Source organism: Pristiophorus japonicus, chromosome 13, assembly GCF_044704955.1.
Source record: "Pristiophorus japonicus isolate sPriJap1 chromosome 13, sPriJap1.hap1, whole genome shotgun sequence".
Taxonomy (NCBI): domain Eukaryota; kingdom Metazoa; phylum Chordata; class Chondrichthyes; family Pristiophoridae; genus Pristiophorus; species Pristiophorus japonicus.
Window position 1 is genome coordinate 33,917,232 of NC_091989.1, and position 16,814 is coordinate 33,934,045.

The window sequence follows — 16,814 nt, forward strand, 5'->3', positions numbered from 1 at the left end:
AATCATGTGCCTAGCCTATATATTTCCTCAGGTGAAAGTGCCTGGGCAGCTGCAATGGATAAGGCCGCTCCTAATAACTATTGCTAGAGACATTCTGGTTTCAATAATATATTTAAGAGTGGAACTAAGCAAGAGCAGTCCCACCTAGGTGGACAATAGATAAAAAGCATTGGAGAATGATGTTGCAGTTAACTGTTAAAAGCTTCAGAGCGATTAAAGAGGACTATGAGGGATAAATATCTACAGCCACAGGGCTATTTTGGTGTGGAAACTAGATTGGAGGGATTGAAATGGGGAGTTGCTGGAGAGATGGGAATGGAACTAGGAGGTGATGAGGACCTTGCAAACAAAATGATGGTTAAAGTTGGGGTAATAGCAAGAACAGAGGGATCAAGGATGTTTTTGGGGGAGATAAGTTATAATTTTTGACTTCAAATAAAGGGTGACAATTTTGGATGATGGGGGTTAATTTACAATGTAAGCTAGTATGGGACCTAGGAAAGGGAGTTGGGTGATCAGGTGATTGATGGTAATAGAGTCAAGGGAGCAATTGGTAGGCTTGATTTGGTGACAAGCCTGGAGATGCTGGGGGAAGATGGGGGAGAAATTAGCAAGAGATGGGATAATGGGTTGGAGTCTGAGACTAGTGGTGGGGGCTAGCTAAAGGAAGAAGGAGAAGCAGCGGAGGGAACTGAGCAGATGGTTTTGATCTTGATGACAAAGGAATGCATGAATTCCTTATATTTGGATCTAGAGGTGGGGGTGAAGGAGGAAGGGGAATGGGGTTTAAGGAGGTAGGCAACAGTAGAAAAAAGAGCCTGTAGTTATCTTTGCCTTCCAAGATAATGTTAGAATAATTAACAGCATTGGCAATGAAAAGCAAGGCTTGGTCAAGCCATATCTGGTCATGAATAGCTAAGCCGGTTGTGTGCCAGGATCACTCAAGTAGTCCATCCTAAGTTGCCAAGTCTCTTCTTTAAGGCAGGTTATACAGTTGAATATTTTGATTATTTATTTTCATAATTCAGCATGTTTACTTCTTTTCTACTCCCAATTATTTCTCCTTTTTCCCCACATCTTTCCTGTCTTCTTAAGATGATGGTCATACTGGGCTATAGTCTCATGGGTGGCACCAAACCTCTCCTGTCAGTACTTTGTCCAGGAGGCCATTCTTTACGTGTGAGTCTACATGTGAGTTTTGATAGGCCCTTTGACTGTGGGAGGTGCCATAACTTATCCCAACACCTGTAGTTATCTATTTGATCCTTTGAGCTAGAAAAGATTACTTCATATATTAGGGTTATTTACAATTTGTAAGCAACATGGTTTTTAGATAAGGTTGAACATTTATTTATTTTATATATGTTAGTGCTGATTGTCAGCTGTGGCTCAGTGGGTAACACTCTCATCGCTGAGTCAAAAGGTTGTGGGTTCAAATTCCACTCCAGAAACTTGAGCACAAAATCTAGGCTAATGCTCCAATGCAGTGCTGAGGGAGCACTGCACTGTCTTTCGGATGAGACATTAAACCAAGGCCCTGTCTGCCCTCTCAGGTGGATGTAAAAGATTCCATAGCACTATTTTGAAGACGAGCAGGAGAGTTATCCCTGGTGTCCTGGCCAAGATTTATCCCTCAATCAATATCATTAAAACAAATTATCTGGTCAATATCACATTGCTGTTTGTGGGTGCTTGCTGTGTGCAAATTGGCTGCCACATTTCCTACATTACAATAGTGACTAACTACAGTTCAAAAAGTACTTAATTGGCTGTAAAGCACTTTGGGATACCCAGTGGTCGTAAAAGGCGCTATATAAATGCAAGTCATTCTTTTCTTTCTGGTTGGATGGTTGTTTATTTGACGTATTACAGAAGATTGTTTTACTCAGAATTATACATAGAATTATACACATAGAATTTACAGCAAAGAAACAGACCATTAGGCCCAACTGGTCTAAGCCGGTGTTTATGCTCCACATGAGCCTCCTTCCACATCTAATCCTATCAGTATATCCTGCTATTGCTTTCTCCCACTTGTGCTTATCTAGCTTCCCCTTAAAAGCATCAATGCCATTCATAGAAACATAGAAAATAGGTGCAGGAGCAGGCCATTCGGCCCTTCGAGCCTGCACCTCCGTTCAATATGGTCATGGCTGATCATGCAACTTCAGTCCCCCTCTCCCGCCTTCTCTTCATACCCCCTGATCCCCTTAGCCGTAACGGCCACATCTAACTCCTCCTTGAATATATTCAACGAACTGGACTCAACAACTTTCTGTGGTAGAGAATTCCACAGGTTCATCACTCTGGGTGAAAAAGTTTCTCCTCATCTCGGTCCTAAATGGTTTACCCCTTATCCTTAGATTGTGACCCCTAGTTCTGGACTTACCCAACATTGGGAACATTCATCCTGCATCTAACCTGTCCCGTCCCGTCATAATTTTATATGTTTCTATGAGATCCCCTCTCATTCTTCTAAATTCCAGTGAGTATAAGCCTAGCCGATCCAGTCTTTCTTCATATGTCAGTCCTGCCATCCCGGGAATTAGTCTGGTGAACCTTCGCTGCATTCCCTCAATAGCAAGCACGTCCTTCCTCAGATTAGGAGACCAAAACTGCACACAATGCTCAAGGTGTGGTCTCACCGACACTGTACAACTACAGTAAGACCTCCCTGCTCCTATACTCAAATCCTCTCGCTATGAAGGCCAGCATGCCATTTGCTTTCTTTACTGCCTGCTGTACCTGCATGCCTACCTTCAATATCTAATGTACCAAGACATCCAGGTCTCGTTGCATCTCCCCTTTTACTAATCTGTCACCATTCAGATAAAAATCTGCCTTCCTGTTTTTGCCACCACAGTGGATAACCTCACATTTATCCACATTATACTGCATCTGCCATGCATATGCCCATTTACCTAACCTGTCCAAGTCACCCTGCAGCCTCTTAGCATCCTCCTCACAGCTCTCACTGCCACCCAGTTTAGTGTCATCTGCAAACTTGGAGATATTACATTCAATTCCTTCATTAATGTATATTGTAAATAGCTGGGGTCCCAGCACTGAACCTTGCGGCACCTCACTAGTCACTGCCTGCCATTCTGAAAAGGACCCGTTTATTCCCATTCTTTGCTTCCTGCCTGCCAACCAGTTCTCTATCTACGTCAATGCATTACCCCCGATACCATGTGCCTTAATTTTGCACACTAATCTCTTGTGTGGGATCTTGTCAAAAGCCTTTTGAAATTCCAAATACACCACATCACTGGTTCTCCCTTATCCACTCTACTAGTTACATCCTCAAAAAACTCTAGAAGATTTGTCGAGCGTGATTTCTCTTTCATAAATCCATGCTAACTTGGACCGATCCTGTCACTGCTTTCCAAATGTGCTGCTATTACATCTTTAATAATTGATTCCAGTATTTTCTCCACCACCAATGTCAGGCTAACCGGTCTATAATTCCCTGTTTTCTCTCTCCCTCCTTTTTTTAAAAAGTGGGGTTACATAAGCTACCCTCCAATCCATAGGTACTGATCCAGAGTCCATGGAATTTTGGAAAATGACCACCAATGCATCTACTATTTCTAGGGCCACTTCCTTAAGTACTCTGGGATGCAGACTATCAGGCCCTGGGGATTTATTGGCCTTCAGTCCCATCAGTTTCCCTAACACCATTTCCTGACTAATAAGGATTTCCCTCAGTTCCTCCTTCTCGCTCGACCCTCGGTCCCCTAGTATTTCCGGAAGGTTATTTGTGTCTTCTTTATTGAAGTCAGAACCAAAGTATTTGTTCAATTGGTCTGCCATTTCTTTGTTCCCCATTATGAATTCACTGATTCTGACTGCAAGGGACCTACATTAGTCTTCACTAATCATTTTCTCTTCACATATCTATAGAAGCTTTTGCAGTCAGTTTTTATGTTCCCTGCAAGCTTACTCTCATACTTCTATTTCCCCCTCCTAATTAAACCCTTAGTCCTCCTCTGCTGAATTCTAAATTTCTCCCAGTCCTCAGGTTTGCTGCTTTTTCTGGCCAATTTATATGCCTCTTCCTTGGATTTAACACTATCCCTAATTTCCCCTGTTAGCCACGGTTGAGCCACCTTTCCTGTTTTATTTTTACGGCAACTACTCCATGTGGTAGCGAGTTCCACATTCTAACCACTCTCTGGGTAAAGAAGTTTCTCCTGAACTCCTTATTGGATTTATATTTATTAGCATTTTCTGTTTTTATTTCAGATTTGAAGCATCCACAGTATTTTGCTTTTGTTTTAGTGCTGCCCCTTGATGTTTCTAGTCATTTGGTAGTCTTCTCTTCTTTCGTAGTAGAAAAGCAAATCAAATGTCAATATCCAAGTTGGATATCCAGGCCAAAACTTCCGGTTTAATTCTTCAGGTTGTACTATGGGGTCCTCTTTTAGGAATCCAATCATATGTCTTTCGCCATCGGTCATTAAGGCTGAGGGGCTTCGGCGATGGTCTTCTAGATTTGAGACAGTTTGGTGGTATGTTGTTCAAGTCAGCCTAGATTGGCATGTCTTTGCTGGTGTAGCGGTTGTTATCTCTGGAGAGTGCATATTCGCGGTGTAGGTGAGGCGGTGCGATGTTGTGGTAGTGGTAAGTGTGGTAGTTATTCAGTGTATTACCATAGTAGGTTGCCTGTCTATTCTGTGTTTTGTTGTAGACAAGTGCATGATTGTAGCACTGTTCTTGTTTACTCAGTGTTTTACTGTAGGGTGCCTGGTTACTTGGTGTATTACAGCAAAGTATCTGGTTACTTGGCGTATTATAGCAGATTGGCTGTACATTCTATTAAGGTAGGTTTTCTATGTTACATAAATCGGGCTATATATTCGGCATTATGATTTACGGGCTTATTTTGTATATGCTTGCTAGATTGTGGGAATTTGGTTTATCCTGTGTACTCAAAATATTATGGTAGCTTGGCTGAGTAATGTAGTTTATTGTGTGTACTGCGGATAGGTGGTTGTATACTTGGTGTATTGTGGTAGGTTTGCTATATATTTGGTGTATTGCGGCATTGTTCTGATTTAATTTGGTTTATTGTGTATATCATCAACATAGGCAGTTCCTCGGAATCAAGGAAGACTTGCTTCCACTCCTGAAGTGAGTTCTTTGGTGGCTGAACAGTCCAATACGAGAGCCACAGACTCTGTCACAGGTGGGACAGATAGTCGTTAAGGGAAGGGGTGGGTGGGACTGGCTTGCCTCACGCTCCTTCCGCTGCCCACGCCTGATTTCTGTACGCTCTCGGCACCGAGACTCGAAGTGCTCAGCGCCCTCCCGGATGCACTTTCTCCACTTAAGGCGGTCTTTGGCCAGGGACTCCCAGGCATCAGTGGGGATGTCGCACTTTATCAGGGAGGCGTTGAGGGTGTCCTTGTAACGTTTACGCTGCCCACCTTTGGCGCGTTTGCCGTGAAGGAGCTCCGCATAGAGCACTTGCTTTGGGAGTCTCGTGCCTGGCATGCGAATTATGTGGCCCGCCCAGCGGAGCTGATTGAGTGTGGTCAGTGCTTCAATGCTGGGGATGTTAGCCTGGACGAAGATGCTGATGTTGGTGCACTTGTCCTCCCAGGGGATCTGTAGGATCTTGCGGAGACGTCGTTGGTGACCATGAGCTTGGTGGTAGATTTGAGGGCCTGGTCTTCGAAAACTCTTTTCCTCAGGCAGCCAAAGGCTGCACTGGTGCACTGGAGGTGGTGTGGAATCGCCTCATCAATGTCTGCTTTAGTTGATAAGAGGTTCCCGAGGCATGAATGGTATTAGGGTAGGCTGGCTCTAACCCACAGTATTACGGTAACTTGGGGTATTACGGTAAGGTGGCTTTAATCCCAGGGATTGTGGTAACCCGGTGTATTACGTAAAATAACTCTAACCCGGGGTATTACGGTAAGGTGATTCTAACCCAGTGCTGTTGTGGGGGATGACTCATCAGGAGAGGGCAGCAGCAGCCAAGTTCATGGCACCATGGGTGGCTCTGCTGCCCAGGAGGGCAGGAAAAAGAGTGGGCGAGCTATAGTGGTAGGGGATTCTATTGTAAGGGGAATAGATGGGCGTTTCTGTGGCCGCAATCGAGACTCCAGGATGGTATGTTGCCTCCCTGGTGCAAGGGTCAAGGATGTCTCGGAGCAGCTGCAGGACATTTTGGAGGGGGAAGGTGAACAGCCTGTTGTCGTGGTGCATGTAGGTACCAACGATATAGGTAAAAAATGGGATGAGGTCCTACAAGCTGAATTTAGGGAGCTAGGAGTTAAATTAAAATGCAGGACCTCAAAGGTAGTAATCTCAGGATTGCTATCAGTGCCACGTGCTAGTCAGAGTAGGAATTGCAGGATAGCTAAGATGAATATGTGGCTTGAGGAATGGTGCAGGAGGGAGGGATTCAAATTCCTGGGACATTGGAACCGGTTCTGGGGGATATGGGACCAGTACAAACTGGACGGTCTGCACCTGGGCAGGACCAGAACCAATGTCCTAGGGAGAGAGTTTGCTAGTGCTGTTGGGGAGGGGTTAAACTAATATGATCGGGGAATGGGAACCTATGCAGGGAGACAGAGGGAAGTAAAATAGGGTCAGAAGCAAAAAGTATAAAAGGAGAAAAGTAGAAGTGAAGGGCAGAAAAATCAAAAGGCAAAAATCAAAAAGGGCCACATTAAAGCTAAATTCTAAAGGGAGAAAGTGTGTTAAAAAGACAAGCCTGAAAGCTCTGTGCCTCAATGCGAGGAGTATTCATAATAAGGTGGATGAATTAACTGCGCAGGCAACTATTAACTGTTGTGTATCTGTAAAGCATGCACTCCCATGTGCCGCCACCAGGGAGTGCATTCCCTGACGTCCCAAGGTATCCCAGCATCCCTTGGGAGCACTGTATATAAGCCGGCCCCTAAGGCCTGTTCCTCACTCTGGAATGTCTTAATAAAGACTGAGGTCACTGTTACTTTAACCTCCCTGTGTGCAGTCTCATCTGTGCTGGAACACAATATTAACGAATATAATATAATTAGGATTACGGAGACATGGCTCCAGGATGACCAAAGCTGGGAATTCAACATTCAGGAAGGATAGACAGAAAGGAAAAGGAGGTGGGGTAGAGTTGCTGGTTAAAGAGGAAATGAATGCAATAGTAAGGAAGGACATTAGCTTGGATGATGTGGAATCTGTATGGGTAGAGCTGTGGAATACCAAAGGGCAGAAAACGCTAGTGGGAGTTGTGTACAGACCACCAAACAGTAGTAGTGAGGTTGGGGACAGCATCAAACAAGAAATTAGGGATGCGTGCAATAAAGGTACAGCAGTTATCATGGGCGACTTTAATCTACATATAGATTGGGCTAACTAAACTGGTAGCAATACGGTGAAGGAGGATTTCCTGGAGTGCATTAGGGATGGTTTTCTAGACCAATATGTTGAGGAACCAACTAGAGGGCAGGCTATCCTTAACTGGGTGATGTGTAATGAGAAAGGACTAATTAGCAATCTTGTTGTACGAGGCCCCTTGGGGAAGAGTGACCACAATATGGTAGAATTCTTTATTAAGATGGAGAGTGACACAGTTAATTCAGAGACTACGGTCCTGAACTCAAGGAAAGATAACTTCAATGGTATGAGACGTGAATTGGCTAGAATAAACTGGCGAATGATCCTAGAAGGGTTGATGGTGGATAGGCAATGGCAGACATTTAAGGATCACATGGATGAACTTCAACAATTGTACATCCCTGTCTGGAGTAAAAATAAACCTGGGAAGGTGGCTCAACTGTGGCTAACAAGGGAAATTAGGGAAAGTTTTAAATCCAAGGAAGAGGCATATAAATTGGCCAGAAAAAGCAGCAAACCTGAGGACTGGGAGAAATTTAGAATTCAGCAGAGGAGGACTAAGGGTTTAATTAGGAGGGGGAAAATAGAGTATGAGAGGTAGCTTGCTGGGAACATAGAAACTGACTGCAAAAGCTTCTATAGATATGTGAAGAGAAAAAGATTAGCGAAGACAAACTTGCAGTCAGGATCTCGGAAATTTATAATGGGGAACAAAGAAATGGCAGACCAATTGAACAAATACTTAGGTTCTGTCTTCACGAAGGAAGACACAAATAACCTTCCGGAAATACTAGGGGACCGAGGGTCTAGCGAGAAGGAGGAACTGAAGGAAATCCTTATTAGTCTGGAAATTATGTTAGGGAAATTGATGGGATTGAAGGCCGATAAATACCCAGGGCCTGATAGTCTGCATCCCAGAGTACTTAAGGAAGTGGCCCTTGAAATAATGGATGCATTGGTGATCATTTTCCAACAGTCTATCGACTCTGGATCAGTTCTATGGACTGGAGGGTAGTTAATGTAACCCCGCTTTTTAAAAAAGATGGGAGCGAGAAAACAGGGAATTATAGACTGGTTAGCCTGACATTGGTAGTGGGGAAAATGTTGGAATCAATTATTAAAGATGAAATAGCGCATTTGGAAAGCAGTGACAGGATCGGTCCAAGTCAGCATGGATTTATGAAAGGGAAATCATGCTTGACAAATCTTCTGGAATTTTTTGAGGATGTAACTAGTAGAGTGGACAAGGGAGAACCAGTGGATGTGGTGTATTTGACTTTCAAAAGGCTTTTGACAAGGTCCCACACAAGAGATTGGTGTGCAAAATTAAAGCACACGCTATTGGGGGTAATGTATTGATGTAGATAGAGAACTGGTTGGCAGACAGAAAGCAAAGAGTCGGGATAAACGGGACCTTTTCAGAATGGCAGGCAGTGACTAGTGGGGTGCTGCAGAGCTCAGTGCTGGGACCGCAGCTATTTACAATATACATTAATGATTTAGATGAAGGAATTGAGTGTAATAGCTCCAAGTTTGCAGATAAGGTGGGTGGCGGTGTGAGCTGTGAGGAGGATGCTAAGAGGCTGCAGAGTGACTTGGACAAGTTAGGTGAGTGGACAAATGCAGTATAATGTGGATAAATGTGAGGTTACCCACTTTGGTGGCAAAAACAGGAAGGCAGAATATTATCTGAATGGCGACCGATTCGGAAAAGGAGAGGTGCAACAAGACCTGGGTGTCATGGTACATCAGTCATTGAAAGTTGGCATGCAGGTGCAGCAGGTGGTGAAGAAGGCAACTGGCATGTTGGCATTCATAGCTAGGGGATTTGAGTATAGGAGCAGGGAGGTCCTACTGCAGTTGGACAGGGCCTTGGTGAGGCCTCACCTGGAATATTGTGTTCAATTTTGGTCTCCTAATCAGAGGAAGGACGTTTTTGCTATTGAGGGAGTGCAGCGAAGGTTCACCAGACTGATTCCCGGGATGGCAGGACTGACATATGAGAGACTGGATTGACTGAGCCTGTATTCACTGGAGTTTGGAAGAATGAGAGGGGATCTCATAGAAACATATAAAATTATGACTGGACTGGACAGGTTAGATGCAGGAAGAATGTTCCTGATGTTGGGGAAGTCCATGACCAGGGGTCACAGTCTAAAGATAAGGGGTAGGCCATTTAGGACCGAGATGAGGAGAAACTTCTTCACTCAGAGAGTTGTTGACCCGTGGAATTCTCTACCGCAGAGAGTTGTTGATGCCAGTTCATTGGATATATTCAAGAGGGAGTTAGATATGGCCCTTACAGCTAAAGGGATCAAGGGGTATGGAGAGAAGGCCGGAAAGGGGTACTGAGGTGAATCAGCCATGATCTTATTGAATGGTGGTGCAGGCTCGAAGGGCTGAATGGCCTACTCCTGCACCTATTTTCTATGTTTCTATTACGGTAATCCGGTGTATTACGGTAAGGTGACTCTAACCCGGTGTATTGTGGTAAGGTGGCTCGAACCCAGTGCAGTACAGTAGGCCAGCTCTATCCCGGTGTATTATGGCAATCCACAGTATTATGGTAGGCTGGCTTAAACCCGGGGTATTAGGGTAAAGTGACTCTAACCCGGTGTATTACGGTAACCAGGGGGTATTCTGGTAGGCTGGCTCTCTATCTCCCAGTATTATGGTAGGTTGGCTCCAGCTCAACAGCAACAACAACTTGTATTTATATCGCGCCTTTTATGGAGCAAACATCGCAAGACGCTTCACAGGAGTGTTATCAGACAAAAAAAAATTGACACCGAGCCACAAAAGCTTGGTCAAAGTGGTAGGTTTTAAGGAGCGTCTTAAAGCAGGTAAGAGAGGTGGAGAGATTTAGGGTGGGAGTTCCAGAACGTATGACCCAAACAGTTGAAGGCACGGCCACTGATGGTTGAGCAGTTATAATCAAGGAGGCTCAAGAGGGCAGAATTTGAGGAGGGAAGATATCTCGGGATGTTGTGATGGTGGAGGAGATTAGAGATCGGGTTGGACGAGGCCATGGAGGGATTTATAAACAAGGATAAGAATTTTGGCTGTTACCCGGAGTATTACGGCAACTCTGAGTATTATGGTAGGCTGGCTCTTATCTCCCAGTATTATGGCCTTCTTAGGCAGTCCCCTGGAGTCGAGGATGACTTGCTTCCACACGAACATGAGTTCTAAGGAGGCTGTGAGTCCAATGCGGGATCTACAGACTCTGTCACAGGTGGGGCAAGTGGTGGTTGAACGGATGGGTGGGTGGGGTGCTTGGTTTGTCGTATGCTCCTTGCGCTGTTTCTACTTGACTTCCGCACGCCACCGATGAAGAGACTCAAAGTGTTCCGCGCCTTCCCGAATGCTGCTTCTCCACTTTGGGCGATCATGGGCCAGGAATTCCCAAGAGCCGGTGGGGATGTTACATTTTCTCAAGGAGGCTTTGAGGGTGACCTTGAAGCGTTTTCTCTGCACCCCCTGGGGCTCGCTTGCCGTGTCAGAGCTCGGAATAGCGTGCTTGTTTTGGGAGTCATGTACAGGTTGAGCGTCCGAAATCCGGAGTTCCAGAATTCAGAATGTTCTGAAATCTGGACATAACGCTGATCCGTGGAGGGTCGTCCAGAATTCGGAAATCCGGACATTTTTTTGAACTGATTACCACTGCGAGGTGGGCCGAGGGAGGGCAGAAAACCCCCCCCAAATAATGTCAAAAAGTAAAAATTCACAAAACCCTTACTTTCTAAATCGTTGAATAATAATTTATAAATAAAAAATGTAACGTACTTTTTTGCAGGTTTTCAACGCAGGTTTTTCCTGGCCGCCGATGCAGCCGGACCCACAGCATTGCTGCCGCCCCGGACCTTCCACAAACTTCTGGAGTCCCGGACCCTCCGTTGCCCCGGACCCTCCGCCGCCACCCCCTCCGCCACCCGTCCCTCCGCCGCCACAGCATCCTTACTTCGGCTCAGGCATTTTCAGATTTGGGATGTCGGAAAGATGTTCCGAAATTCGGAAATACCCGAACCTTGGCTGGAGTGTTTCTGGATTCGGGACGTCAGAAAGACGTTCCGAAATCCGGAAATATCCGAAATCCGGAACGGCCTTGGTCCCAAGGTTTCCGGATTTCGGACACTCTACCTGTATCAGGCATGCGGACAATGTGACCGGTCCATCGGAGCTGATTGAGCGTGGTCAATGCCTCGATGCTGGGGATGTTGGCCTGAGAGAGAACACTGAACCTTGGTACGCCGAGCCTGCCAATGGATTTGCAGAATTTTGCGGAGGGTAGTCTGGCTCTTCCAGTATTACAGTATGCTGGCTGTTACCTGGGGTATTACGGTAACCCAGAGTATTATGGTAGGTTGGCTCTTTCTCCCAGTATTACGGTAGGCTAGCTCTATCTCCCAGTATTATGGTAGACTGGCTCAATCTCCTTGCATCACATCATACATCAATGATTTAGATGAAGGAATTGAATGGAATATCTCCAAGTTTACAAATGACACTGGGTGGCGGTGTGAGCTATGAAGAGGATGCTAAGAGACTGCAGGGTGACTTGGACAGGTTAGGTGAGTGGGCAGATGCAGTATAATGTGGATAAATGTGAGGTTAACCACTTTGGTGGCAAAAACAGGAAGACAGAATATTATCTGAATGGTGACAGATTAGGAAAAGGGGCGATGCAGCGAGACCTGGGTGTCATGGCACATCAGTCATTGAAAGTTGGCATGCAGGTACAGCAAGTGGTGAAGGCGGCAAATGGCATGTTGCCCTTCATAGCTAGAGGATTTGAGTATAGGAGCAGGAAGGTCTCAGTGCCATTGTACAGAGCCTTGGTGAGGCCACACCTGGAATATTGTATTCAGTTTTGGTCTCCTAATGTGAGGAAGGATGTTTTTGCTATTGAGGGAGTACAACGAAGGTTCGCCAGACTGATTCCTGAGATGGCGGGACTGACAGATGAGGAAAGACTGGATCAACTGGGCTTCTATCCACTGGAGTTTAGAAGAATGAGAGGGGATCTCATAGAAACATAAAAATTCTGACAGGATTGGACAGGTTAGAGGCAGGAAAAATGTTCCCGTTGCTGGGGAGTTCCAGAACCAGGGGGTCATAGTCTTAAGAATAAGGGATAAGCCATTTAGGACCGAGATGAAGAGAAACTTCTTCCCTCAGAGAGTGGTTAACTTGTGGAATTCTCTACTGCAGAAAGTTGTTGAAGCCAGTTCATTATATATATTCAAAGCAGAGTTAGATATGGCCCTTACGGCTAGATATGGCTCTATCTCCCACTATTACGGAAGGGCTGCTCCATCTCCCAGTATTACGGTAGGGTGGCTCTATCTCTCAGTATTACGGTAGGCCGGTTCTATCTCCCAGTATGACGGTAGTCAGGCTCTGTCTCCCAGTATTACGGTCGGCTGGCTCTAACTCCCGGTATTACGGTAGACCGGCTCTAGCTCCCAGTATTACGGTAGACCGGCTCTGTCTCCGGTATTACGGTAGGCCGGCTCTATTTTCGGGTATTACGGTAGTCCGGCTCTGTCGCCCGGTATTACGGTAGGCCGGCTCTGTCTCCCGGTATTACGGTAGGCTGGAGGACGGGAAAGGATGTTACTCTGCGAGCTCGCACGCAGCCTCACGGTTTGAAACAGACGTGATTCAAAAATAACAAGAAATCTGTGAAATTGTCAGTAATTCAGTGCTCGGGGAGGGAGCTCGGAGGAGAATTGAGCAGCGATGGAAATGAGCGCGGAAATGTAATGCGCTGGTAAGTGATAACTTCGCGAGGAGCTGAAAGAATCATTTCAAAAAACGGATTCGTTCTGGACAACTATTGTCGCTAAAGAGATAGTGATGTGTATCAGAAATGGATGAAGGCACTAGGATTTGCTAATGCCTGCAATAATGACACGACGTATTGGCTGGGCAGAATAAACCCATTTTGCTTTCAGCTGTGCCCTCCTGTAAATCGCACTCTTGGATCTTGAATACCGATTCTTGTTAGGGGCCTGTCGATAAGTCTCTAGTACTGAAGATAATTTTGTTGTATGGAGCTCGTTTATTTTATTTTTATCGTGTGATGACTTTGTGATAAATGCCGATTAGGTTTCAATGAGCGGTTTAAAAGTGAAAATCATTGTCGATTTTATTTTGGAAAATGGGGGATGGGATGGGATGGGGGTGTTAATTTTGTATTGCCGCTCTTTGGTATTTCATTTGTCTGCAGAAAATTGCAACGGAATTGTGTGAGTAGTTACCACTTTTAGACTAGGATCAGGAAGGATCAAGCAACGCTTTTAACGTCAAATTTGGGTTTGGGTCGTAGTTGAAGTGGCCAAAAGTCTTTGAACCAGAGACTGAAGGGAGTATTTTTTAACTTTTTGCCCTCCTCTCCTTAACTTTCTATTTCTGCAAATGGTTCAAAAAAATGGAACATTTTGGGGCCCCCATCAATAAATATCTGATCTTTCACTTGGCTGGGGATGAGATTAGTTGTTGAACAAGTAAGCCTTGCTGTGCTTGCCGAGACTTCGGTCTTCACATGTGTGACCTTGGATTATCAGTGTGCAGCATCCACAAGCACTCTCAAAGCCTTGTGTTGGTACGGCGTGAGAAAATGCATACAATCAGCCCTGCATTCACCTCAGTGTTTTATTTTTAGTTTATTTATGTTATTTTGACTGGGCTCAAACATATGTTGTTGTATTTCTCCTTAAAGAAGAAACCTTTCTATTGGATGGCAGGATTGGATGTTAGCCAAACTGTAAATACAGGTCTGGTTAAAAGTGAACCAATCAAATATGTGCCCCAGGTGATAAGTTCACATGATCTGTTTTCAAGTGCAGGAAACATAATTTTTTCCTCATAGTTCCTATGCAATGCCAGTATTCACAATCCGCAATAATGATAGCACAAAAACATTGTTTTGTGAAAACTAAAGAAAATGATGGTTAATTTTGGTGTTATTCACATCCAAGTGTTTGGGGCCCATTATTTAAAAAGATTCATCACAAAGTGTTCTCCTGTTCTCCCTTTCACTCCATTCGCCTGCCTGCGTCTTCAAAATGAAGTATACTGTTACAGATGCCAGAATTGTGGGAGGTGTTTGAGAAGAGTCACACCAGATAGGGGAGTAGTATTTTAGTCATGGATGGACTTGGTCTTATAAAGAGTCAAGACTTGAAGAGAGAAAACATGCTTTAGCAATGAAGGAGATAAGAGTTTCATTTGAGGTCATGTCATTCGGTGATGAATTAATGGTGAAGCAACAATGAAAGTGGTGGTTGTTAGTTAGACTAGCCAGAGACTAAAAGAAATTGGGTCAAGAATTTCTTTGCCCCATTGAAGGTCATGAGATCAAGATGTACATAACTCAGTTACGGCATCTGCAAGAGGACTGGAGGCTGAGAGTGCTGTCTGAAGGAAATTGATGAATGTAGAATAGAACCACCGTCAAAAGAATAGGTAGGGATTGGCGAATCAATGGAGGATGTCATTTATGCAAGAAAAGATCAGATGAGAGCCATACGAAACCCCTTAATAGAAGAATCATAGGATAGGCTGTAAATTACAGCATTGGTAGGGCTGTTTAAGAGGAAACTAGGTGCCCAAGAAATTAGCTTTGATGGGAACTATATGATAACTTGTTCATTGCACGAGATTCTGTTAAAGGCTTTAAAGATTTCTAGGCTAATGTCAAATGACATTGAAAAGTCTTTGAACCAGAAACTTTCTTAGGAATTAGGTGAACACGAAAACGTTTCCAAGAAGAATAGATGGTGGACTGTAAGAGTGAAGGAACGGCATAGCACAGGTAAAGTCAGGGGTACTTGCCTTGAGGGTAATGGGAGATATATCATCAAGGCCAGAGCTGTTAGTGAAGTCATTAGTGTTAAAGATCTAGTTCCCAGACAGAAATAAAACTTGATGTTGGTCAACAACAACAACAACTAGTTGCAATTTATATAGCACATTTTTAAAGTGGGAAAAATACCCAGATGCTTCACAAGGTGTAATCAAACAAAAATGGATGCTGAGCCAAGGAGGAGATATTGGGATGGGTAACCAAAAGCTTGGTCAGAGGAGGGTTGGAAGGTGGGGAGATTAGGGAGCAAATTCCAGTGCATGGGTCCTAGGTAGCTGAAGGTTAGCATCACTGGTGGGTCCAAGGGAGGGGGATTCACAGTGAGCCAGAGTCGGAGCAACAGAGTTCTTGGAGGAGTTGTAGGGCTAGAGGAGGTTACAGAAATAGGGAGTGCAAGGCCATAAAGACATTTAAACATGAGAAGGATAAGAATTTTAACTTGGAGGAGGGTGGGGGGAGCTGGGAGCCAATGTCGGCCAACAGGGACCATGTTGAAGAAGGGTGGGTGGAACCTGGTGTGGAATATGAAGAATTTTGGATGAGCTGAGCTAATTCTCGGTCTTTCCCACTTAGCTGAATTACAAGAGATACAGACAAAAATTAGGTTGTGCTAGCCACTGGAAAATTTAAGGGAACGGTAGAATAGTGGTTATGTTACTAGACTAATGATCCAGAGACGTGAGTTCAAATACCACCACGGCAGCTGGGAAATTTAAATTCAGTTTGTTAAATAAATCTGGGATAAAAAGCTAGTATCCGTAATGGTGAACATGAAACTATCGGATTGTTGTAAAAACCTATCTGGTTCACTAATGTCCTTTGGGGGAGGAAATCTGCCGTCCATACCCGGTCTGCCCTATATGTGACTTCAGAACCACAGCAATGTGGATAACTGCCCTCTGAAATGGCCTAGCAAGCCACTTGGTTGTAACAAACCACTGCAGAAAACAATATTGAGAATAAAATCTGATGGACTACCTGGCATCGACTTCGGACATGACAACGGCACACCCAGCCCAGTCGACCCTGCAAAATCCTCCTCATTAACATCTGGGGACTTGTATCAAAATTGAGAGAGCTGTCATACAAACTAGTCAAGCAATAGCCTGACATAGTCATACTCACGGAAGCATACCTTTCAACCAATCTGCCAGACTCCTCCATCACCATCCCTGGATAAGGCCTGTCACACCATAGAAACATAGAAAATAGGTGCAGGAGTAGGCCATTCAGCCTTTGAGCTTGCACCATGATCATGGCTGATCATGCATTTCAGAACCCCATTCTTGCTTTCTCTCCATACCCCTTGATCCTTTAGCCGTGAGGGCCACATTTAACGCCCTTTTGAATATATCTAACGAACTGGCCCCAACAACTTTCTGTGGAGAATTCCACATGCTCACAACTCTCTGTGAAGAAGCTTCTTCTTATCTTGGTCCTAAATGGCTTACCCCTTATCCTTAGACTGTGACCTCTGGTTCTGAACTTCCCCAACATCAGGAACATTCTTCCTGCATCTAACCTGTCCAATCCCGTCAGAATTTTATATGTTTCTATAAGATCCCCCCTCATTCTTCTAAATTCCATTGAATACAAG

The 16,814-nt window shown here is 44.6% G+C and overlaps 1 protein-coding gene across 5 annotated transcripts in view; it reads left to right on the forward strand.

The window, feature by feature from the left end:
* The window catches only part of LOC139278507 (protein PHTF2-like), a 141,743-nt gene that overhangs the window by 924 nt on the left and 124,005 nt on the right, over positions 1 to 16,814 (forward strand). For 4 of the 5 annotated variants that reach the window (XM_070897350.1, XM_070897356.1, XM_070897355.1 and 1 more), the window contains exon 1: positions 12,914 to 13,120. The exons of the other annotated variant lie outside the window; for it this stretch is intronic. The gene's annotated coding sequence lies outside the window, so the exon portion shown is untranslated. Of the gene's footprint in view, positions 1 to 12,913; positions 13,121 to 16,814 lie in introns of those variants that run through there. 5 annotated transcript variants of the gene reach the window in all.